This window comes from Ursus americanus, chromosome X (assembly GCF_024610735.1).
Source record: "Ursus americanus isolate L20-20 chromosome X, mUrsAme1.1.p, whole genome shotgun sequence".
NCBI lineage: Eukaryota > Metazoa > Chordata > Mammalia > Carnivora > Ursidae > Ursus > Ursus americanus.
Window position 1 is genome coordinate 9,366,724 of NC_142164.1, and position 24,371 is coordinate 9,391,094.

Here is a 24,371-nt window from a genome sequence, read left to right on the forward strand (position 1 = left end):
TAGGCAGGAGTTCCTTGACAACTAAAATACAAGTAACTAAAGAACAAATACTTAAATGGGACTTCATCAAAATTAAAAGATTTTGTGCTTTAAAGGACACATCAAGAAAGTGAAAAGACAACCCAAAGAATGGGAGAAAAATTTGGTAAATCATGTGTCTTCTAAGGGACTAGTATCTAGAATAATTAGAAAATTCTTACAACTCAATAATAAAAAGAAAAATAGCCCAATTTTTAAAACTGAGCAAAGAACTTAAATAGATATTTCTCCAAAGATGATATATAAATGACCAATAAGAACAAGAAAAATGTTCAATGAAAAAAATGTGCAATGTAAATTGTCATCAGGAAAATACAAATCAAAACCACAGTATCATACCACTTCATACCCACTAGCATAGCTGCAATAAAAAATATAGGGGTACCTGGGTGGCTCCGTCAGTTAAGCATTGGACTCTTGATTTTGGCTCAGGTTATGATCTCAGAGTAGAGGGATCGAATCCCAAGTCAGGCTCTGTGCTCAGCAGGGAGTCTGCTTCTCCTCTGCCTCTCCCCCCACTCAAGCACCCTCTCTCCCTACAATTAATAAAAAGTCTTTTTAAAAATACAGATAAGAATAAGAATTGGTGAGGATGTGGAGAAATTGGAATGCTTGTGCATTGCTGGTGGGAATGGAATATAGTACAGCTACTTTGGAAACCAGTTTGTAAGAAAAAGAACAGCAAACAAACTCAAAGAAAGTAAAAGAAAAATTTATAAGAAGAAAGAAGAAGAAAAAGAAGAAGAAGAAGAAACTTAAGAGCCAAAATAAGTGAAATTAAAAAAAGAGGATCAACACAATCAAGTTTGTTTTTAGAAAACAAATAATAAAATTGACAAATGTCTAGTGAGATTTGTTAAAGAGAAGCCAGTAATAATGTCAGGAATAAGAAGGGGACAGATTCTATAGATAAAGCAATACTTGATTAATTTTATGCCAACATCTTTTTGAAAAGTAGGTAAAATGAAAAATTCTTAGAAAAACATAAAAATAATATGGGCTCAGAAAAGAATATTTCTTAAATAATCAAGAATACTGAATTTGCTGTCTACCAAATAGTAAAGGAAGAAATAGTTCCAATCTCCCACAAACTCCTCTAGAAAAGAGATGGTAAGAGAAGCACATCCCAACTCTTTTTTTATGTGACTAGCATATAATAGATACCATATATAGATACCATATATAGATAAAGATAGAGGAGAAAGAAAAAATCTTTTCAGTTTCACTCATTAACATAATGTAAAAATCATAAGCAAAACATTAACAAAGTGAATAAAGCAATATCTACAAAGGATAATATATCACATCTAAGTTGCGTTTATCACAGGAATGCAAGGTTGCTCTATCATTATAAATTCACATAAGTAAAGGAACATATTAACACATGAACAGATGAAAAATGAACGTATGACCTTTCAGTAGATGAAGAAATAACATTTGATAAAATTTAGCATCCATTCCTGATTTTAAAAAGAATAATAAACTTCTCAGCAAATTATGAATATAAGAAAATCCCCTTAGTCTGACAAAGAGACTTCAAACAACCGAAGTGAACATATACTTGTTAGTGAAAAGTTGAACTGTTTCCTCTCTGAGAACAGGATCAAGACAAAGATGCATGCATGGTATTATCACCTATATTCAACACTGTATTTTTCATGTTTAGAGAATCCTAATGAATCTACAGGTAAATTGTTAGAATTAATGGGAGTGTTGCAAGGTTGTGGGGAGAAAATAAATATTCAAAAATTAATTGTATCCTTCCCTCTTCCCTTCCCCTCTCTTCCTTCCCCTCCTTGTCCCCATGTGCAGAGAACAAAATACTACACAAACTGCAGCCACACATCAAAGTTAATGAATCATTTCACAAGCCAAATGGAGGGTGAAAAAAGTAAGATACGTTATACACTACTCCATTTAAATAAAGTGCAAAAGCCGGCAAAACTAAACTATATATTTGGGAGTGCAAACATAGGGAATTAGACCATAAAGAGAAACAAAAAATCACATCTATATAATATTTATGCATTTTTCTAAATGCACTATATATTACAATAAAAACAAAAAGTCTCAATTTATGCAAGAGACAGAGTGGCAATGATAACGAGGCTCTTTCACACGTGGCTCTATGTTGTTTAAACCTTTTACAAAAAGAATACACTTTCCATGTATCATATATGTAATTTATTTTTATTTTTTAATGTATTTTCTCAATTTATTTGTAAATATCAATATAGATTTTTAAAAACTACAAAACTCTTAAAAATTATTTGTGTAGATTTCAAGTGGAAAGGAGTGCTTCCGAAGGAGAGAAGCAATGCAACAGATGGAGGCAAAACAAAGAGTTGAAACATTTGAGGGTCTTCAGGTTGTGTGATGTAGCTGGAGCAACAGGTACATGTGTGAGAATGAATCTGAGCTCTCCAGAATCTGATCTCTGAAGAGCTAGGGCTGTAACCATTTACATGTGGTTTGAGGTCGCACATCAAATCACATCGGCAGTATTCTTTTTACTTTGACCCTGGTGCACAAACTATGACCCAAACCCCATCAGAGCTGGTAATAAATTCCACAATTATTAGCAATTCTAACTGCTGAGAGCCAAAGAATTGATGAGGCCAGGAGGAAAGGTCTGCCCTTTAACCAGAAGCTATACATTCAAGTCACCTTCAAGGCAATTTTCTGGGGCAAACCACTGCCCATGCATTTATATGTGGTTAATGAGTAGTGAAAAGCCCTTTTGAATGTTCAGAGACCCTTTTCATTTGCACACAATTAGGATAAAAATGAAATGTGCAGATTAACATTGAATGACATTCTTCTGTTATCTTTTTTTCTATCACATCATGCATGAAAACCAAAGGTCTCTTTGTCGTAATAGGGTCTAATTCGCTTAATACCCAAATTTATAAACTTGAATGTTTTCTCCCCTCCGAGAATTTGCCATGGTTTCTGAGCTCTTGAATATCTCAGAAATTGTTAATGCAATGAATTGCACATATAAACGCAGAATTCAGAACTGAAGACTGGTGGGGAAATCTCTGTTCAGAGGAGGAAGTATGAAAGGTAAATGGTAAATGTTTAATGTGGCAATTGAACTTTAAGAGATATTTGTTTCCCGAGGGTAAAGGCAGTGGACAAACTTTCTAAGCACATTTTAGCTTTAAGTCGGCTCGCAAATTACTGTGGATATGAAAATGGTATCTAAAGACATCTTCCCTGTGTGGTGCTTAAGAGTGCCCGGATTCAAATCCCAGGGGTATCGCCTTGGACACGTCAGTCCGTGCCTCTCTGCTTCGATGTCTTCATCTGTCAAATGTGGCGAAGAGAAGAATGCCTGCTCCACAGGGCTGTGAGGAGGGTTCAAGAAAGCACGTAGCCTGGCACGTTGCGGACTTTCACTCGACCTAAGTTATTGCCATTAGTGTTGGAACACCTCTCATGACCCATCGAATGAAATAAGTTTTAAGTCCTAAGATAGAGTTCTTTTTTAAAAAACTGCTTCTTAAGCATGGTTTCATCGGTGCTTCTAGTGACTGGGGCATTAAATGATTTGCTTCGGTAGGGGCTCTGCTCTGCCGCTGCCCTTTTAACTGCCTCCAGCTGCCCCACACTGAGGCCATGGGTTTCATAGAAAAAGCTTCGTGAATCCCTCGTGGAATTCCTGCGAGCCTCCGGCCTCATGTTGCCAACGGCGCTCTTTGAACCAGTCCCTGCGATCTCAGCCCGCCTCCACCTCCTTGACCGTGGAGCTGGCCTGCCAGCCTCTCAGCTGAGCATGCCTAAAAGTAGGCTGCTGTGCCCTAAGCCCCGACCCTGCCCGGGCTTCTGCGGGAAGAACACTGCCAGTCAGAACCACAACCTCCTGGGTCCCCACTCTGCCCCTCCCACCCCCAACAGTCTACGGAGACAAAAGATGAGCAATGTCTGCAATGACTTCAGACTTTCAAACTTTATTTATTTATGTCAGAGAGACAGACAGTGAGCAAGAGCATGAGCTGGGGGAGAGGGAGAAGCAGACTCCCCACTGAGCAGGGATCCCAATGCGGGGCTCCGTCCCAGGACCTCAGGACCACGACCTGAGCTGAAGGCAGATGCTTAACTAACTGAGCCACCCAGGCATCCCTACCCTAAGCCACTCTCTTCTAAAATGGAGGTCCTCAAACTAGGCCCCAAGGTCAAAAGCCAGCCCTCGGCCTGTTTTTGTGTGGTTCTCGAGATAAGAACGGTTTTTACCTCTTTAAAAGGGTTGTGAAGGAAGGAAGAAGAGGAGGTACAGGAGAAGGAAGAGGAAAAGGAGGAGAAGGATAAGAGAAACAAAAAAGAAAAAGAATATGCAGCAGAGACCGTAGATGGCCCCCAAACCCTAAAATGTTTATCATCTGGCCCTTTACAGAAAAAAGTTTTCTGACCCCTGTTCTAAAACGCAGATGTCATATTCTCAAGCCTTTGCTTAAAGTCCTTCTGTGGTTCCCCATCACCCTCAAGATCAAGTCTTCACTCCATCATCTGACCCTGGCCGTCACTCAGCCCTTACCAACTTGGCCTCTCCATGGCATTCTCCATCCGAGGAGCCCTGACCACACCATACGTTGTCATTCTCCCGTGCCTTTACAAATAGCCTCTCCCCTCCCTCAAATACCTCTTTCCTCTTGCCCACATGGAAAACTCTTCTTGAAGGTTCAGCTAAGTTGTAACCTTCTCCCCGAAGCCTTCCCTGACGCCCCAGAGCAGAACTGAAGGCAGCCTCCTGTGCACACGCGCGGCACTCAGTTGTGCCCTCCGCTACCGCACTTGATGTCCTGCTGTCTGAGCCACCACTCAGCTGGGCACCGACAGGGTTTTCACTGCCTTCTGGCTGTTTATATCACGCAGACAGCCTAAAAACAGGGTTTGAATTTACTTCTGCTCCTATTTACTGTTTACTTAATTTGGGAAAACAGAAAGGGTAGACCAACAGTCCCCCATTAGAAATACTGTCAAGAATGTAGTCCAGGTCCAAAAAATGATTTGAGAAATCATCGACACATTACATGCAGTTCTAAGACTTCTTAAAGATATTCTTGGGAGAAAATGAGCCTTCATTTTACAGATGTATGAGGCACTCCATTCCAAGAAAATTGATGCTATTTTAGGAAGTCTACTACCTGGAGTTCCTATATGATTTAAGGGATAGAAGGGGAAATGGACAAAGATAAAATAAGTGCCCAGTGAATGGGGGGGAAATGAAAAAATCCACATGAATGACTATAGTGCTCTAAATGACATGATTATTCATTCTTAAAGATCAATTAATTAAATTACAGTACATGCAAACTATTGAATTCTGTGGAAAATCAAATAGGATATTAGTATCGAGAAAAGTTCATGGGGGAAAATATGCTGAAAATCTATGTACGCTATGACTTTTTATGTCATTTACGCATAATAGAAGACAACACACCCGTTGTGAGTGTGTGTATTTGTGTATGTAAATGTATTTTAAAATGTGCAGGGTATGCCTGGTTAGTAAAAAAAGTTTCCTCTGTGAAGAAGGGAGGAGAAGGGGGAAAATATTAGGGGTGCTGGGAATCCAGGACAGTCAAAGGATACTTTAATTGCTAGCTCTACTTGTGAATTGCTTGCATTTTTTAAATTAATGAGCACATTTTCCTTCCGTCGATTTAAATTAAAACTAATAAAATATCCATTCAAATCACATCCAGATCCTGCAATATATAACATCTCAATAGGGCCTAGAAATATAGGTGATATGTTCTAAGTCAGTTAACTTTAAAAGTATCTTTCTTAGAAAAAAAATACATACATATAATGAAAGAAAATCATAAGTGCTGAAATGGGAAGTCCAGACCTCCAGAAGACAAGGTGAGAAAATCAGAATTAAACTGGACAGACTAAAGCAGTTTCTATGAAAGTTGCTTGAGAAAGGCAGGAGATAAAAGTCAGGTGACCATGGAAGCAATAGAGATGAACACGTGACCAAAAAAGGAGTGGGGAGGGGGGGTGTTAAGCAAACTTTTTCTGTAAAACGTGGCGTTGTATAACCATTTACAGTGTCCAGCCCATTCTCAGCTTGTGAGCCATACAAAAGCATGGTAAGATTCTGTCCATAATTTTCCAACTCCTGTTCTAGCAGAAACAGCAGGATGGGGGAGGGGGACGACTACGTCGCTCTTGCTCTCAGTAAGGCCAGGTAGTTGGCTGAAGTTCTGGTTATACAGTGGAGAGCAAACAGTCATGGTCCTTGCCTTTACGAAGTTTCCAGACACATGCCTGGGACATAAAGGAGGTCCTTGTACCTAGTAGCAACTCGGGGACCTTGAGGATGTGTGTTTATCCCATCTTCCCTCCGTGTCACAAGTACAGCAGCTCTTGGAAAGCATCTCTTATACTAACCCATTGTACCAAAATGAGCTGTTTTCATGCTTGCATACCCAATAGGTGGAAATCTGTGATGAGCCAAGAAGCATGTTTAACTTATCTTTTTTTAAAAGATTGTATTGAGAGAAAGAGTGTGAGAGCATGAGCAGGGGGAGGGGCAGAGGGAGAGGCTAGAGAGAATCAGGAGCAGACTTCTGCACTGAGCACGCAGCCAGACTCCAAGCTTGTTCCCCTGACCCCGAGATCATGACCTGAGCTGAAACCAAGGGTCAGACGCTTAAGCGACTGAGCCACCCAGGCGCCCCTATTTATTTTTATATTCTTAGTGCCTAGCCCTACCTGCCCCAAGTACATGTCATGCACTCAATAAATGCTTGTCAGTATGAACGGAATTTAACGGCTTTTTATCACTTTATTTGGGTGCCTTTTTAGGTGACCATTTTTCCTTTGCTACATTTAACTGTGTGGTAAGAAAGGCTTTGAATTCAAAGCCTTCATGTTTGAGAATGGAAGGGGGCGTATTTTCACTGCAGTTGACATCATCATAAGATCTAAAAAAGATCCTGTGACATCCTATATTTTCAGCTGGAGTTTGCAGCAAACTCTTGTTTTCTTCTTCTCCCAGGAAAACTCTACCTAACCACAATTTTCTGGTTGGTTTCACCAGGAGGCTGTTTGTTTGCACACCCCTCTTGCGAGATCAATCACGCCTTACATCTGTTTTATTCTTTATTATTTCATAAAGAGAAGGGACAACTTTTTCTGATGTTGGCCGTTCTGTCTTTGTGCCCTGTGGGTAAAACTGAATACGCAGATAGCGACTGCTCAAATGCCCACCTGGATGGCTAAAGCTGACACTTGTCTTCTATACGAGCAGGTGTGAAGCTGAACACACGTGTGTCCCGGTCAGCATGAAGGATGCAAAAGCTTGGAAAGCATACTCTATTTTTACCAGTATAAAAGGAATGCATGTTTATAATAGAAAAATTTGAAAATGTAGAAAAATGGAATATAGGAGAGTATCCTCACCGTCTAAATGCATCTCTTATAACCTTTTATGCCTCTGTTTCTTCTATAAAATGGAGTTATAACGGTACCTACTGAGGGGTAGCAGAATATGCTACCCCAAAATATGCCACTTTGACACACGGATTATTGTGGGCTACAGGTACTCGAGAACCGCAAATGCAGGGAGAGGCTTTCTCTGACCTTCCCTTACCTGCCTAAGGACAAGATCCTCCAAAAGGAACTCAGTTGTCATAGACCCTCTCCCTGGGAGTTTCATCAACCAGGGAGGATTGGCTCTTATCACAGGAGAGGAGACTAGAAGTTAATACTATACCCAGATAAACTTTGTCACAAACCATTGTACTTCCCATCTGTTCTTCTAAGGGCCTAGTCAACTTTCCTAAAAATATTTACCCTCCCCTGAAAAGCCTATGTTCCCTCCTCCCCTTTCCCTATTAAGATGGTATTGATCCTGAATTCTAAGCCATCCCTTTGAGCTACTCATTTTTCCTGGGTATTTGCCCTGTATACCTGAGGTGTACATGTTAATAAACTTCTGTTTGTTTTTGTCTGTTAATCTGGTTTTTATTACAGGCAAACTCAGCCAATAACTCAGAAGGGTAGAAGGAAAAATATTTGCCCTCCCTTATACTACTTTGTAGTGTCGTGATGAGCATTAAAAGAATTAATACATGTACAATGCTTAGAAGAACACAGAGTGCTCATCACACTGAATATTATCTTTAAGCATCTTAACTTGTTTATCATTAGAGCACATATTTTCTATGGAATTCTGGTTTTTTAGTTAACATAATCATGACCCAATGCCTCCAACATATTATTACTATTAGTAGTAGTAGAGGATATTCTATATAACAGAATCCCCAATTCTTGCGCATTTTATAAAATAACCTGAAGTCAGTCTACAAAACCCATGAATATTAACATTATTTGAAACCTTAACTGATCCCATTCGACCGCAATTGCCAAAACAGCCTAGAAAAGTGTTCATGAAATATTTACAGCCAACATCCACGCTTTCAATTACACCCACGTGACTCTAAAACCACTTACAGAGAGCATGCTTTGAAATTGTCCAAAGAAATCTTCATTTGAGCTAAGCTTAAAATAGGTAGTTGAATATTTGAATATTTATGGAAACTGTTTCTGAATATTCAACTCTACCGTAGTCCATCACAGTTGCATGGTAATGCCATAATAATTTACGCTGTTGCCATAATATTCCTTTGTTTTCCTGAATCATAAAAGGTCAGCGACTATTGTTCACCACTTATTAACTTCCTTTACGTGGCATTCTTTGAAAGTCTACATGCTGCCTCTCCCCACCCTTCTACATACTTTTCAATTTCAGAAATGACTTGCTTAATGGATAAAGTAGCCAGTAGAGAATAGATATGCATTAAAACTGCATCTGTGAATGCCAAGTATACCGGAGAATTGTGGTGGCTCCCTAGATGAGAGCATGTGAATGAAGAAAGGTAGGCAATGACGCCAAAATCCCAGGCAATAAATTACCAACTGACCTGAGGTGTCAGTTCTCGCAAGATATACAAATAGTAAATATGCAGGAAATCTAAGTCCCACTTGGTTAAGGAGTTAAGGAACTGCAAAATTTAACAAAACGAGACCCCATTTTTATGTAATAAAGAAGTAAAAATAAGTGTAATAATAAATCCCAGTGCTGGAGAGGCTGTGAGGGTCTGCTCATTTATGGCTTTCATGGTGTGAATGTAGCCCTCTCGGTGGAGAATGCGTGACGCCTATCAAGAGACATAAAATACTTATACCTTTTGCCTAACAATTCCACCCCTGGAAATTTATCCTAAGTGACTAATCAAAAAAACGAGGTTTTAGAAGGGTTGTTTTGTTAAAATGTCTATGGTCATTCTTATTTGTTCCTGAAAAAAAAAAAACGTAAACAACTTTAATGCTCAGCCAAAGAACCGTATTGATAAAACATAATATTAAGCAGTTATCATAAAGGATACATCTAAGGATGATGTAAAAGCTGGGAAAATAACTTGAAGTTAATATTCTGTGAGACACAGTGGGACACAAAATTAGATTATAATAGACCCTTTACATTTTTGAGAAATCAGGTCTAAGACTTACAGTATTCCAACTTTGCAAGCCATTATTGTAAATAATTTCCCTTTTAACATGCAGTAAAGAATAACTAAAACATCTAACTGTAAGTTAAATACCATTTTTTCAAATTTCACTGAATTGTTACTGGAGTGCATGATGAGTAGTTCTTTGAATTACTTTTTCTTGTTCCCATATTGAGCATTTATGCCATGAGTTCAAATTGCTACTAAGTTCCACATACCATTAATTATTTTGCTCACAATTTCTACTTTTGGACTAAGGAACAGGGCTTTACTGGATTCTACATTTCCGTCACCAGCTCTAGCATTTGGCTTTCTTTTATAGCCTTTTTCTTCCGCAGAGAAACTTTATTTTTACCGCTCTTTGAGAACTACTATATAAGTAATGATGACTAGGGAATCACGGGGGGTGGGGTAGAGAGGCTGGGCAGTCCCCGAGGCTCACTCACTGGCTAAGTGACTTGCTTTGGCTCGTCAGTCTCGGGGTACACATTTGTCAAGTGCATGCCTCTGCAACAGCAACCCCTTCCCTATATGTGATCAACCCAATTTTTGCCATTCCTAAAATAGCCAAGCACTCTTGTTCTAGGAACTTTTCTTTACAGATAGCGCTCCCTCTGGTGGGCTATTCTTATCCCCCCACACACACATCAAATTGCTAGTCACCTTTTAAGTCAAAGTTCAAGCATGACTTTATTTACGAGGCCTTCTCTGACACCGCCAGGAATGGCTAATCCTGGTATCATCCCTATGACTTTGAGCATGAAGTGAGTACACAGTCAAGTCCTAATCTAATGCTTGCTTGTGGGAGATTTTACTGGTGTTGACTATGAAATGTCATGACAGCAAAATCAGGGATCTGTTTTCAGTGTCAGTTGAAATTCAAGAAGACTCTTTGTGTAAGAGAACCTCACGTAGTGTGTGATGAATATTGAAATAATTTATACGTGTATAATGCCTAGAAGACATTCTCACACATAGTTCATGCTCAACAAATGTGAGACAACTCTTTCTACTATCGCAGCTTTCAGAGAAAAGGGCCACCGATCCTGAGGTACTCAGGTTAGAGCACGAAGAGCCATGGCGTTATGCCGTCATCCCTGGTGTTGGTGAGCAATGATTAAGAACTCTCCAAGATTAGTAATGCAGGTGACCCAAATAAGATATGGATATTCCAACACAAACCAAGATTCACAGGACCATAGAATCGATTTAGAAAGGATGAGAACTCAACTCTTCACCAAGGTGGAAACCAAGATCAGAGTTTATTATAGGTAATTATGTAGACATGAGATTTCTAATTCCAGAGTGTGGGTACAGTCTCAACAAGCATTCTTGTCATTCTCATGGGGCCTCAAAGTAAAGAACCCCTTGAGTATTATTATAGTTAGGTATCTGGGTTGAGGAGACCCTACTGGTTACGTCCAAGAATCTGGTACCAAAGAGCACAAAACTACGTCAATTACCCCAGATACACGAAAACACACCCACCCACATGTACCGACAGCTACAGACAATAAAAGCCTATCTAGGTGAGGCTTATTTCTGTCCGGGGGTGTTACATAGCTCTCCTTGTGCCTTCACAGGCTTTGGCAATATCTGGGCATTTCTCAAACTCAATTATAATAAGTTCTGTACACGTTGATTGACACAGCTGTTTCCCCTTTTAGAAAATGGGTTATGTCATGGAAAAGGACTATTTGTCCTTAGCACACGGGACGCTTTCCGCTGTCTCCCTGCTACTTTGAGGCAGACAAATTTCTCTGAAGCTGTCTCTGGGGCGCCGCAGGTCGAAACATGCCACACGACCGTTCATTCTCTGGAGTCTGGCACCTCCCCAGGGCTCTACCTGGGAAGCAAAGTATTGACACTCTTCGCGGGGAGCTGCAAATGCCTCAGTCCTCTCTACCCATGGAGATCCATTTCAGCCTCTGAGAAAAACCTGTTTCCTCAGCTCCCTTGCTCATACAATGCTATTTTTCCCTCAAGTATCTTTTTTTTTTCTATGTCAGTAGTCATATGCATTCCCTAGGAGTATAAGTTTTTTGGAAACCAAAACTAAGAAAACCATTTCCTCTGCTTTGTGCCTTGTCAGATGGCTCTCCTGAATGGTGAATACAAAAAAGGTTTAGCTACTTGGATTTGGGATCGGAGGTAGAAAGAAAACTAAACTATCGAGTGGGGAAAAAATGGTTGATTTTATCCTGCCACATTCCCACAGGCTCCTCCAGCCCCAGAGGGCTGCTACAACTTCATAAGCACCTGGTTGGCCTCTTTCCCTTTTTCGGAATGTCAGATGAAAAGTTAAATTCAAAAATTCACTCTTTTAAGCAATGTTGCTGTGATCCTTTTGTAGGGGGACTTTCTTAAACAAAATGAATAATTACCTCCTGTTTTTTCTTAATATTGGACAGGTTTCTTAACGTGAAACATATCTTTACCTTTATTTGGCCTGATACTAGGTACTAGTGTGTGGTTTTATCATTGATAAGCAGGGTTACAAAGTATAATAGAAATGAAAAAATAGATTTTTTTTACCTCCATCTTACAAGACAGGTCACTAATAAAATTAATCCCTTAAGTTAAAAAAGTATAATTTTAAATAATTATACTCAATTATTTTAAAACAGTTATAAATTTTATTTGTGAGCTCTTTGCTAGAATAAATGTCTACCCTACAGCTCCCAAGGTCTTTATGTGAGGTACTGAGAACTGTCAAATCTATTAGCGTGCAGGTTTTTGCTGATTGAATTCATGATAAAATCCAGTATCATTATTTTTTTGTTAGATATGTAAGACCTGATATAATTTCTCTCTTCAGGATACATTTTTATTATACATTTTTATTGTATATTTCAGCAGCAAAGCACATGCCACCTGGTGGCTGAAGAAATATAAAACATAATAGATTTGGAAAATACTTTGTGGAAAGCCAAAGGTTCCAAAAGTATCACTTTGAATGTGTTTCTAAATCAGTAGCAAACACATATTTGGGGGCAAGGCACACCACAGTGGGACATCTTACAGGTTCAAACTTAGACATTCAGTGAAGGCTGTATCAAATGGAGACATTTAATGACGATGCTCCATTTTTGTTATTTTTTTTACCTCTTTCCAGAATTGTTTTGTATTTTGAAGTATTTCAGTGCCATTATGTCATGTGCATTTTATTAAGCAGCGGTCAAATTATTTACATGCAGAATTGCTTGGTCTGGTTCATATCTAGAAGCATGAGGAAAATGTTTACTTTTCTTTCAACTAACAAAGGAGGGAAGTGATTAGGTAATTTGTGAGGCATTCATTTCTTCCAGAATTTGTACTAGAGTAGTCCCTGTGTGCCAGGGGCCGTGCTAGCAGAGGGTAAGGTGAGGGAGGGAAACTCCAGAGGAAAGCCCTTTGGATTGACGATCAGGTCTGGCTTCCAGCTCCCGGCCAACTGGTGGTGTGACCTTTAGAAAGTGTTAAGCCACCTGGTTCACCTAAGTCACATATGCAAGCCCTTCTTTTTAAGGTTTTAGGATCGATTTTGTTTGCTATGGTCGTAATTGCGGCCACAGGAGCTTGGGACAATGAACCTGTCAAACAACAATTCCTCATTTTTAATTCCCCAGTCCCTGACAGCCAACCGTTCTACTTTCTGTTTCCGTGGTTTTGACTACTCTGGGTACCTCATATAAGTGGAATTATACAGTATTTGTCTTTTTGTAACTGGTTTATTTCACTCGTCAAAACGTCCTCAAGGTTCGTCCGTGTTGTAGCATGTGACAGGATTTCCTTCCTTTTTAAAGGCTGAATAATTTTCCAGTGTACGGATATACCACATTTTCGTTACCCCTTCACCAGACAGTGGACATACCTCTTGGATATTGTGAATAATGCTGCAGTGAAATGGGTGGACAAATATCGATTTGAGATCTTGACTGCAATACTGTGGATATATATCCAGATGTGGGATTGCTGGATCAAATGGTAATTCTATTTTTAATTTTTTAAGGAACCCCCATACTATTTTCCATTGTGGCTGCACCATTTTCCATTCCCATCAGCAATGCTCAAGATTCCATTTCCTCCACAACCTTGTCAACACTTGTTATTTTCTGTTTTTTCCATAGCGGCCATCCTAATGGGAGTGCGGTAATATTTCCCTGTGGTTTTGATTCGCACTTCTCTAATGATTATGATGTTGACCATATTTTCATATGCTTGTTGATCATTTCTATGTTTTCTTTTGGAAAAAAAGTCTACTTGGGTCCTTTGCCCATTTTTAAAATCAGGTTACTTGGTTTTCATTGTTGAATTTGGGGAGTTCTTTATATATTCTGGATATTAACCACTTACCGAATATATTCTTTTCTCTCATCCCATAAGTTACCTTTTCAGTCTGTTTCCTTTAATGTACAAAAGTTTTTAAGTCTGATGAAGTCCCATTTATCTTTTTTTAAACGATTTCTTTGTTTAAGAGAGAAAGAGAGAGCAGGGGGAGTAGCAGAAGGAGGGAAGAGGGAGGGAGAGAATCTCAAGCAGACTCCCCACTGGGCAGAGCCCAAGGCGGAGCTTGATCCCAGGACCCAGAGATCATGACCTGAGCCAAAAATCAAGGATTGGCTGCTTAACCGACTGAGCCACCCAGGGGCCCTCCCATTTATCTGTTTCATAACAGATAACATTTATCTGTTATGCTCTTGGTATCATATCCAAGAAACTTGCCAACACCAGTGTCGTGAAGATTTCCCTTTCTGTTGTCTTCTAGGAATGTTATAGTTTCAGGTAGTATGTTTAGCTCTAATTCATTTTGAGGTGATTTTCGTATATGGTGTAAGCTAAGGATCCCCACACCATTTGTTGAAGAGACTGTTCTTTTCCCATTTGTGCCTTCTTCATACCCTTGTCGAAGATAATTTGATTATATACATGAGAGTTTATTTTTAGGTTTTTTATTCTGGTCCACTGATCTGTGTGTGTGTCTTTATGTTAGCTGCTTTGATTATTGAAGCTTTGTAATATGTTTTAAAATCAGGAAGTGTAAGGCCTCCAACTTTGTTCTTCTTTTTCAAGATTGATTGGCAATTCAAGGTGCCTTGAGATTCCATATGAATTTTAGGATTTTTTTTTTCTATTCCTGCAAGGGACCCAGAACAATATGACATAAAAATCTAGGTTTTGGTGTGTAGCAGTAAGTGTTTTCTTAACCTCCTGGTTCCTCCTATAAAAGGACGCTGGTTACTTTATGCCATGATTCAACTTCTTTACTCACATTCCTCCTTTCCACTTCTATCTGATCAGAGCAGATTCACCTCTTACTCTGAAGAGATCTCCAGCACTGATCATTCATACCAGCCTGGGCACCTTAATCATCCCATTTGTAGCCATGGGATTTCCCTACAGTGGCTTACACCCTAGAAGCACTGTCCCATTAAATTTTCAGTTTGTGCCTTTTATTCTGATTAGCCAGCTATTTCTTTCTCTCTGGCTGGCCTCGTACATTACCTTCTATGCCCCTAGGCAATCATGACTCTTTCACTAACTAACCAATCACTAACCTGCTAAAGCTTCCTTCATGGGGATTATGCCTCATCACCTGGCTTTGGCCCTAAGGCACTGGACACTCCTCCTCCCTGAGAGTGTCACAGGGTAGGCCCCTGCCAAATATAATATCTGAGAGAGCCACTGTACTATACAGCACAGTCTTCAAATGTGTGGTCACCTGAACTGAGTAAAGCTTGGCCCCTTTCTCACGACTCAGTCAGGTCGGCTGCATCTGCCTACGGCAGGACCCAAAGGCTGACTGAGTCTTATTCTTCTGTTGTGTTCATTGGTGAACGACCGGAGGTTACCTGAGAGGATGCAGCTATCAAACGCAGCAATGTAATGACTTCCAAATGTGATCAAAAGACTGAAAGTTCCATTTGTTGTAGCTTATGAGACCAATCCATGAATAATGGAAATGACATCTTACCCATATTATCTGAAAACTTACCTTAGTTGAGTGTCCCTTGGTTGTTCTGTTATATTTGAATAGCTTAATAAAATAGACCCACAACGTAAATGTTATGATGTGTTTACAAAAGTAAATAAATTGTGATAATTCTTACTATTGGGTGATAAGATCAGTCACTGGCAAATAGCGCACTAATTGATTAACAATAAACAGATTTTCTATAAAAAAGTCAAATACATAGAACCAGAGAGTAGAATGGTGGTTACTAAGGGTGAGAAGTGCAGAAAATAGGGAGATGCTGACCAAAGGTTACAAAGTTGCAGTTACGTAGGATGAATCAGTCTGGAGATCTAATGTGCACCATGTTACTATAGGTAGTAACGCCATATTGAATACTGGAAATTTACAAAGAAAGTAGATTTCAGGTGTTCTCATCACAAAAATAATAATAATAATGGTGACTATGTGAAGACATAATATGTGAATTAGCTTGGCTGTAGTAATGATTTCACTGTGTATATGGATATCAAATCATCATGTTGTACACTTTAAATATACAGTTTTTACTTTAAAAATTTTTTTAAGTTTTAAAAAACAATAGATTCCGAACAACAGAATTGCACCAGGTTTTTAAGCACGTAAATAGATTTTTAAGATGATTTTGGAAAACAAAAAAATCCTCTTGAGATAAAGACTTATGGGCTTGAGTAAGAGACTCTCACAGCTGCACGTGTGGACATTTGGTGGTAAGCAGGTGCAAGGCAACTAGCGTGCATCGGAAAACGATAATGTGGGAGGGCTTTACGTATATGACTTCACTTAATTATCACCGTAAGCCTGGGGTAGGGATGGTATTATTATCCTACGTCATATGTGAAGCTATTGAACCCCAAAGAGGTTATGTGTAGTTATGTGTCCGAGGCCACACAGCAAGTAAAAGGAAGGGCCAAGATTAAAGCCAGATCTGTATGCACTGTACCAAGGGTTACATGATAGCTTTCAGGGAAGAAGACACCGTGATATTCATGCAGCTGCAGGACGACTGAGGAATTCAGTATAAAGCTGATGGTGAACGTTTTCAGAATTTGTCTCTTGAAGCTATATGCTAAAGACTTCCACCATGAATATTTTTATTATAAGTATATGCATATACAAAACTTATAGCATGAATATACACATATAGGTCTGTCACTCAAGGGACTGTACATTTTTTAAGCACTCTATATATTTTTTTCACTCTAGCCAGATATACCTTCTTAAAGGTCAAGGTCCGTGCTTGATATACAGCTGACTTGATCTCTGGCTTATGTAGAAATGTATGCAAGCACCCAAAGGTTCATGTTTCCCAAAAGGATAGAGACCCATGCACTCATGCAGCAAACCTTATTTGACTACCTGTTACGTGCAATAAACTGCCTGAGGTGCAATAGGAAAGATAAAAATAAAATAAAATACCTCTTTAATTTATACTATCTGACATACTGATGTTCCTTGAGAATTTCCTAGCTAGTAGGCTCATCAAATACATCCCAGGTAACTTGTTAAGGGGGTTGAATACTACAGTCACTCATTTCTCTCAAAAAGGTTGTGAGGCCCATACCACCACCACCATGCTGTAAGAGTGTAGGCATCTAACTTCAACTCATTTATAATTATTATTACTACGACAAGAACGTTTAAAAATCTCCCCATGAATTACCAGTGGTAGCAGTTCTACTCTTTAACACTTAGCAGCAGTTAAGAAATCATATTAGGTATTCTGGCAATCTGTTTTAATACTAATTAGCTAATAAAGTAATTACCAAAGTAAGAAATGTATTACTACTATGCTGTATTATGATTTAGCTGACATTGCATATGCAGATGCATAATGTGGAATTTCTAAAAATTCCATTTAGAAAACTTAGCAGGGTATTTAAATATTTCTCATTCACAGGCAACCAGCTGTGATAGAGGAAGCTGTATTTAAATAGTTAGTCAAAATTGAAGGTGCCAGCAGATTTCAAACAGAACACGTGAAAAGGAACTTTTTATAAACTTTGTTTACCTTCTTGGCGTGGATTATAACAACACACCAAAATGGAGGCGGTAGGTTTATTTTAACCATCTAAGGATATTTAAGGGTTAGGCGGTGCGCGGGCACTCTTTTCTAAGTACACTCCTGTCTGATAGCGTTCCCCGAATGTACATGTGCACCTGTGCCAGACGCTAGTAGCACGAGTGGTCGTTACATTACTGTACATAGTGGAATACGCCTCGAACATAGCTTTAGCTCACATCCGAGCAGACTTACTCAAAGATAACATGCTTTTCAACCTGACTGTATAGATCTTTGGTCCAGAATCTGGTTATAGGACTAAAGGGCAAGCTTCCTAATATTAAGTTAGCCATAGAACAAACAATGCAAGAAATCTATGAAGACATTGTTCTTTTCTTTTTTTTTCTTTTCTGAAAACACATCGTAACAAGTCACAACAGGACAAATACTAATTCAGTCAAATCCCTTACAGCACAATGAAGCAAACCTCTTCTATCCACCAACAGATGTTAAATTAAAAGAAGCATAGTTCCTGTTTGCCTCTTAAAAGGGAGTATTCATCATTAACAATTATTGGGAACCAGGGCGCCCTGGTGGCTCAGTTGGTGAAGCGTCCAACACTTGGTTTCAGCTCAGGTCATGATCTCAGGGTCGTGAACCGAGCCCTGTGTTGGGCTCCGCACTCAGCGTGGAGTCTGCTTGTCCCTCTCCCTCTGCTCCTCCCACCCCCACCAAATAAATAAATAAAATCTTTTTTAAAAATTATTGAAAGCCGAATTTTACATGGCCTTATACAGAGTGAATCACACAGATGGTTTCTTCGAACCTAGCAACCTTTATCAGACAATAAAAAAAGAATTAAAGACACAAAACTGGAATCAAACCATCAAACCAAGACACATACAGAGTGAAATGATCACAAAGAAAACATCCAATAGCACTTTAGGAATCTACATTGTCAGCTGGATTGTGAAGCATGGGAAGAAGCTCTGTGACCAAATGGGGCTGGAAGAGTAAGGGGTTGGCTAGTCTATAAGCAATCTGGGTAAATTCTGCAGAAATTGTAGAACTTCAGGGGTATTTAATGGTCTAGGGTAGCTAAAAACATTTAATGTAAAAAAGCCTAGAAAAGGGAAAATAGAGTAAAGAGTGAAAGAAGATCTGTTGCAAATACGAAAAAAAAAGAATATTTTGTGCTTTGTGGTAGAACTGATTATTGCAAAAAAAAAACTTTGCTAAATCAAGTTGTAATTTTATATGCCTAAATGAAAGTAAATACAGATGAATATGCGTAATAAGTCATGGCCTTAACTCTACTATCCTACCTATAACATTGGCTAATCTTCCCAACTGGTCTTGCCTTGATGCCTATCATAAGCTTGAAATAGATGAAACAACAAAAGCACTGGGATTTAGCAAAAAACTCCAGGCCAAAAATAGATTTTTAAAATGCTGAAACATAAAGATTCCTCACACTATCTATGACATTTTTAATTGCATGCAAGATTGTATAATGTTGGCTGATTAAAAATTATTTAAAGAAAAGATGATTCAAGTACTTTGAATTTACCACCAGAAACCTTCCACAATAATTTGCATGGAATTACAATGGGATTTATTTTGAGGGGCAACATAAATCATTTAAAATTCTGATGCTGTCATCACCATAATTCGCTGATAAGTATTAGAAGTTATGTAGGAAACAATGGTTTAGGCTGCTTTGCAAGACACCTTGATTTAGTATGGGGCATGGAAGCTGTAATTATTCACCAACTGGCTAAGGAAATAAGAGAAAAACTCCCTGCAGATCACTGGCCACTGGCAAAAAAAATCCAAGTGAAGAGAAATAAGCCATTGCTTATAGGTGTGAACAGTTAGGTGTGAAAGCCTAAACTGGCTCTGACTTGTTCTTCTTTATTTTCCAGTTCTTTTACTGGACCTTTCTGGATGTACCTAGAGATGGGTTTTTCTAGAGAAAAGTCCCCACATATCTATTAGCTACTCACCCCAAATGAGACTCAGAGTCTTAGGACTTCTGTCCCGTTACCACTGAATCAGGACCACAAGCTGTCTTAATTAACATTTTCACACAACAAGCTATAATTCCATTCCATTCCATTCAACTGACATGTACTAAGCAGGCAGATCGTGCCTGGTACTGGGGTGTGTAACATACATGCTGTTGAATGGGGATAAGAGGAAGCAAATACAAAAATGGATTCAGACAACAGTCCCATGAGAAGTGTTACAATTTGATGGGGGAAGGATTTAGGTACAACAGACTCTAAAAGGTAGTGAAGTACTTACACTGTTTTGAGGAAACACGATGGGTTGAAAAGCTCAATTAAAGGCTCTGTTGAAGGGATGACATTTGGGATCCATCTCGAAGCATTTTCTCAGAACTTCCAAAGGCATGGTAAGGTTTCCAGGCAAAGGGAGCCACAGAGGCAAATACCTAAAGTTGCAGGGGGAAAAAAAAAAGATAGTGGGAAGTGGTCAGGTTTAGCTGAAGAGTCAGGAAAGGTTCAGGCAGTGAGTAACTAAAGATGAGAACGGGTAGGGTATATGAATCTCCCTCTTGGAAATAGTGGGAATAAACAGTGACATTTGTTGCATGCCTGTATGCTAGGTATTTATCATGTATCAATGCATTTCACTGGATGTGACTAATTCAGTACTGGCTCTCTTCTTCAACATACCCCAAAGTGATGTCTCAGCCTTTTGAATCCTGCAAGAAACAGGTAACTGACATTCTTCTGCAGTAGCCCATTCATTCCACTTGTGGACAATTCTAAGATTCTACCTTAATATGAGTTCAAATACATTCTTCTAACACGCATTTATTCTGCATAGTTCTCCCCTCTGTATATGTACAGAAATTTTAATCCCTATTCTATCAGATAGCCTCTCCATGACTCAAGACAACTAAGCTTCCAGTTTTACAGGTGAGACACCACCCGTCAGTCCTTTCAGTGGCTTCTCATCTGACCTGCGACAAAATGATCACCGTCTTTATTACAAGCACTGCATTTTCATGAATGAAGCCTATCTGCGTTTGTGGCAACCACATGTACTATTGACTACGTTGCTCTTGAACCCAGTTAAATCTTGCAAAGAACCCATACATTGCAGCTGTGAGTTACCTTACAAGAGGGTAGAAGAGGGGTGCCTGGGTGGCTCAGTCGGTTAAGCATCTGACCTTGATTTCGGCTCAGGTCATGATCTCAGGGTTGTGAGATCGAGCCCCAGTCAGGCTCTGCCCTGAGCGTGGAGCCTGCTTGATATTCTCTCTCTGCCTATCCTTCTCCCCCTCGTCCGAGCACTCTCTTTCTCTCTCTCTCTCTCTCTCCCCCCTCCCTCTCTAAAGAAAGAAAGAAAAAAAAAAAAGATGTAGGAGCAAGACCTTGAAAACAAAACAAAACAAAACTCCACCCTCTCTGGACCTCAGTTCCCCTTCTATAAAATAGTTAATAAAATCACCTTCTTCATTGGGCTGTTATGAGGGTAGGGTCAAATTACACATAAAACCCACCTAAAATGGTGCCTGACACAAAGCAAGTTCAATGATAATGAACGAGAGACAGAGCCCATGGATGAAGGTCCATTAACCTAGAACAATAAGTGGGAAAAAAAAAACCACAGTTTGCTTGAGTACAGAACCAGTCTGGAATATGGTTACTTAATGTTTTTTAGGAAAATTATTCATTCAGTGTAGAGGCCAGAAACAGGGAAGAGAGTAAGACTTCTTGGATTTGGAGACTTCCCAGAGAGATGAAAGAAATGAAGGCAGGCAGGAAGCCACTTGCCTTAGGCAAGGAAATCATAAAAGTAAACTTCAGGTGGCAGAGAGGACATACTCACAGATTATGGAAATGATCCTGGAAGAGAGAGACGTTTCTACAAGCTCAAAATTATAACCAAATTTCCCAAGTATAATGATGGTGCAAGCCTGAATCTGCTGCTTTGAACTGGAGTCTAAGCAGTTCAGCCGAACATCCAATGACACAGGCTGCAGTTTTTCTGAAACCGTTCTGATTTTAAATGATCTTTTAATATCCAACTGGGTGGCAGTGATTTTTCTGTTTTAGAAAACACAGATAATATCCTAATCTAGCAGGAGAGTAAGAAATTATAGAGCAGGGACAATCACTCGAATAACTGAAAGATATCTGAGAGCTATATAACCACATATGTTTTTCGAAAGCTGTAATCCCCATGAAGGCAGGCACTGTTCAGTTCCACTGCTAAAAAAACCTAGTGCTTAGCATAGTTTCTGGCACAAAGTAAGTGTTCAAAAATGATTTGTCAAATGAATTGAAGGAGTGGTATTTCTGTTTTTGTTTGTTTTAAATGTTTATTTGAAAGAGCGGGGAGAGGGACAGAGGGAGGGGAAGAGAGAGAATCTCCAGCTCGATCTCACGACCCTGACATCATGACCTGAACCAAAATCAAGAGTCAGATGCTCAACCGACTGAGCCACCCAGGCGCCCCCGACCGTGGTACTTCTGTTTGCCTCAATCTTTTTTCTCATAGTAATTAACAGGAAAACACTTTAATTAAGAAGAATATTCGAGGGGACAAAAAAGAGAGAAACTGCTAAATCCTATTCTGCAGCTAGTCTTACGGGGAAGAGGAGCTTCATGGGCTACAGTGTATGGCAGAAATAAAAAAGATCAGAGAAACACAGGGTAATGTGTGAAGCCTCTGTAAAGGGAAAAAGAGGAAGGTTCAGACAGCCTGCACGGGTCAAAGGTATTTAACTTGTGGAAAGCCAGTGTGGTTTCCCTAAGCCAATCCATTATTTCACTGTCAAATCTACCTGCTGTCCTGTAATCAACTAGACATAGTCTTCGTTTCAGACTATCACAAATGAAAGGTGAATGCAGTCTTGGAAATCAGTACTGTCACATTAAAACTATCAAAAAAGTCTAACCAAATTCACTCTGCTGAGTTATCTGCATTAGTGTGTACTACCGATCTTTCCACTGCTCCATTCTTCAGGAAACAGCTTATGTTGCCTCCAGGGGCCATAACAGGCCAAGAGATCTGGAAGACTGGCATCATCAAAAACAACTGTAGTTTAACCAATATTGCTGGACGATATGCCAATGAAAATCACCTGACACCTATACCTTTTCCCTTGCAGAAGATTAGTCCTGATCACCACGAACAATTTTGATTGCTGCTACACAGAAGATTAATCCTGCTACCATGCTGCCTCTTAAGACTCTCATGACCAACAGAAAAGATTAATGGAAATCTAATGCTTTAGAAAAGAGTTGAGGACAGGACTAAGAATTCAGAGCTTTCAAGAGTGAAGGTTTGGGACGTTGTCTCAAAAAGAACAACAACTAGTTGAGTCCTGACTTAGGGCGAAGGAAACCTGGAAGGAGTAGTGTAGAAAGTACTTACATTTCCAGCGTCGTGAAAGAGAAACGTCCTGTAGCAGCCATGCATAAACAACCCTGCACACACACACCTCCATTGCATAGTGACGTTTATATATATTCACACGTGCAATTTGTTTCCCTCTCTCCTCTTTCCCCCTTGTTATTTTATACAAGGGTGGTTGCTGGCAGTTAACTACAAGTCAGTCTTTGGATTATATCAGTTTATGTGGAATTAGAAGAGCATTTAGTAGCAGCTAGAGATGGACAACATGACTGTTGGAATTTCGCACTGGAGGAAAGGAGGAAGCATCTTCATCCGAGGAAGGACAGAAAGCATTGTGTGTTGTATGGAAGGTAAGTAAATATATACAGAGGATGGATCTGGATACTAAGTAACTAAAGAGGGGGCTTCTACACACTGCTCCGTGATCCTGGCCCTGGGACTCCACAAATTCCCTTTCTCCTCCGTTAGGGGGCGCACTCTTAAGTTTTGCCAGTGGGGTAAATTCTGCTAGAGAGAGGCTGCAAGTTTGGAGGAGAGAGCAGGGATGTAGATCCTTCCTGATTACTTGGCGATCCTGTCAGCAGTGCCTAACAACTGTTCTTTACCCTGGCAGGAGCAGTCGGTTCCAGCTCCGGTTTCTCTCATCATCCCAAGACCCTTCTGTTTACCCATGATGACAATATTGTAGTTACCTGCTTTCAAGAGTCACAGAACATTGTAGCAGTTCGGACTGTTCTTTCCTAGCTCCTAACTTATCGACTAATGTCACCTTAATCAAGTTTGCTTTCGTCTGTTTTTTATATTATAACCTATGTTACTGTAGTGTCTTTTATTACAATCTACAAGAATATTGTGAGCATGAATAAGGAAATATCTGTGAAGCTTCTTAGATACGGAAAAAGATATAATTTTGAGCAAAGATTCAGTATAGCCAAATAAATAATTTTCCATATTAAACCTTTCGGAAAATATACAGGCACCAATCCAGATGAATGACTAATAAACTGAAAATCAGTCAAATAATAATACAGCAGCAACAGCAGGGAAAATGTTTTTTTCTTCCCAAATAATTTTGTTTAAAAAAAATTCAATCTCAAGTAGATTGACTAGAAAAACAGGATTTCAGTGTAAGATGCCAATGTCCCCTTTTCTGGCGTTCGTTCTATCTTCCTTCCTTTTTGGAAGAGGGAGCAAGTAGGGGTGGGGCGGGGGATTGTTTACGCAGTCGAGCATCGGAAATGAGAGGGGTAATGGCAAAGCCTGACTACCAAAATTCCAATGGAATCTGCTCAGATTCACATGCAACATTCCGTCAAGAATTGTTTATTGGTGGTGTACTGGGCAAAAGCACAAATTAAACACCACGTTAAAAAAGAGAATCAGAGCAAACCAAAGACCAAAAAAAAAAAAAAAAGGTGTAAAGTCTCTTGACATCCATAAACAA

The 24,371-nt window shown here is 39.5% G+C and overlaps 1 long non-coding RNA gene across 2 annotated transcripts in view; it reads right to left on the minus strand.

The window, feature by feature from the left end:
* LOC148106816 (uncharacterized) overlaps positions 1–24,371 on the minus strand; it is a 233,905-nt gene that overhangs the window by 199,955 nt on the left and 9,579 nt on the right. The window contains exon 2 of one of the 2 annotated variants that reach the window (XR_015723432.1): positions 19,841–19,988. This is a non-coding gene — a long non-coding RNA (uncharacterized LOC148106816). Of the gene's footprint in view, positions 1–9,351; positions 19,989–24,371 lie in introns of those variants that run through there. The other variant, XR_015723431.1, reaches the window with a different exon arrangement.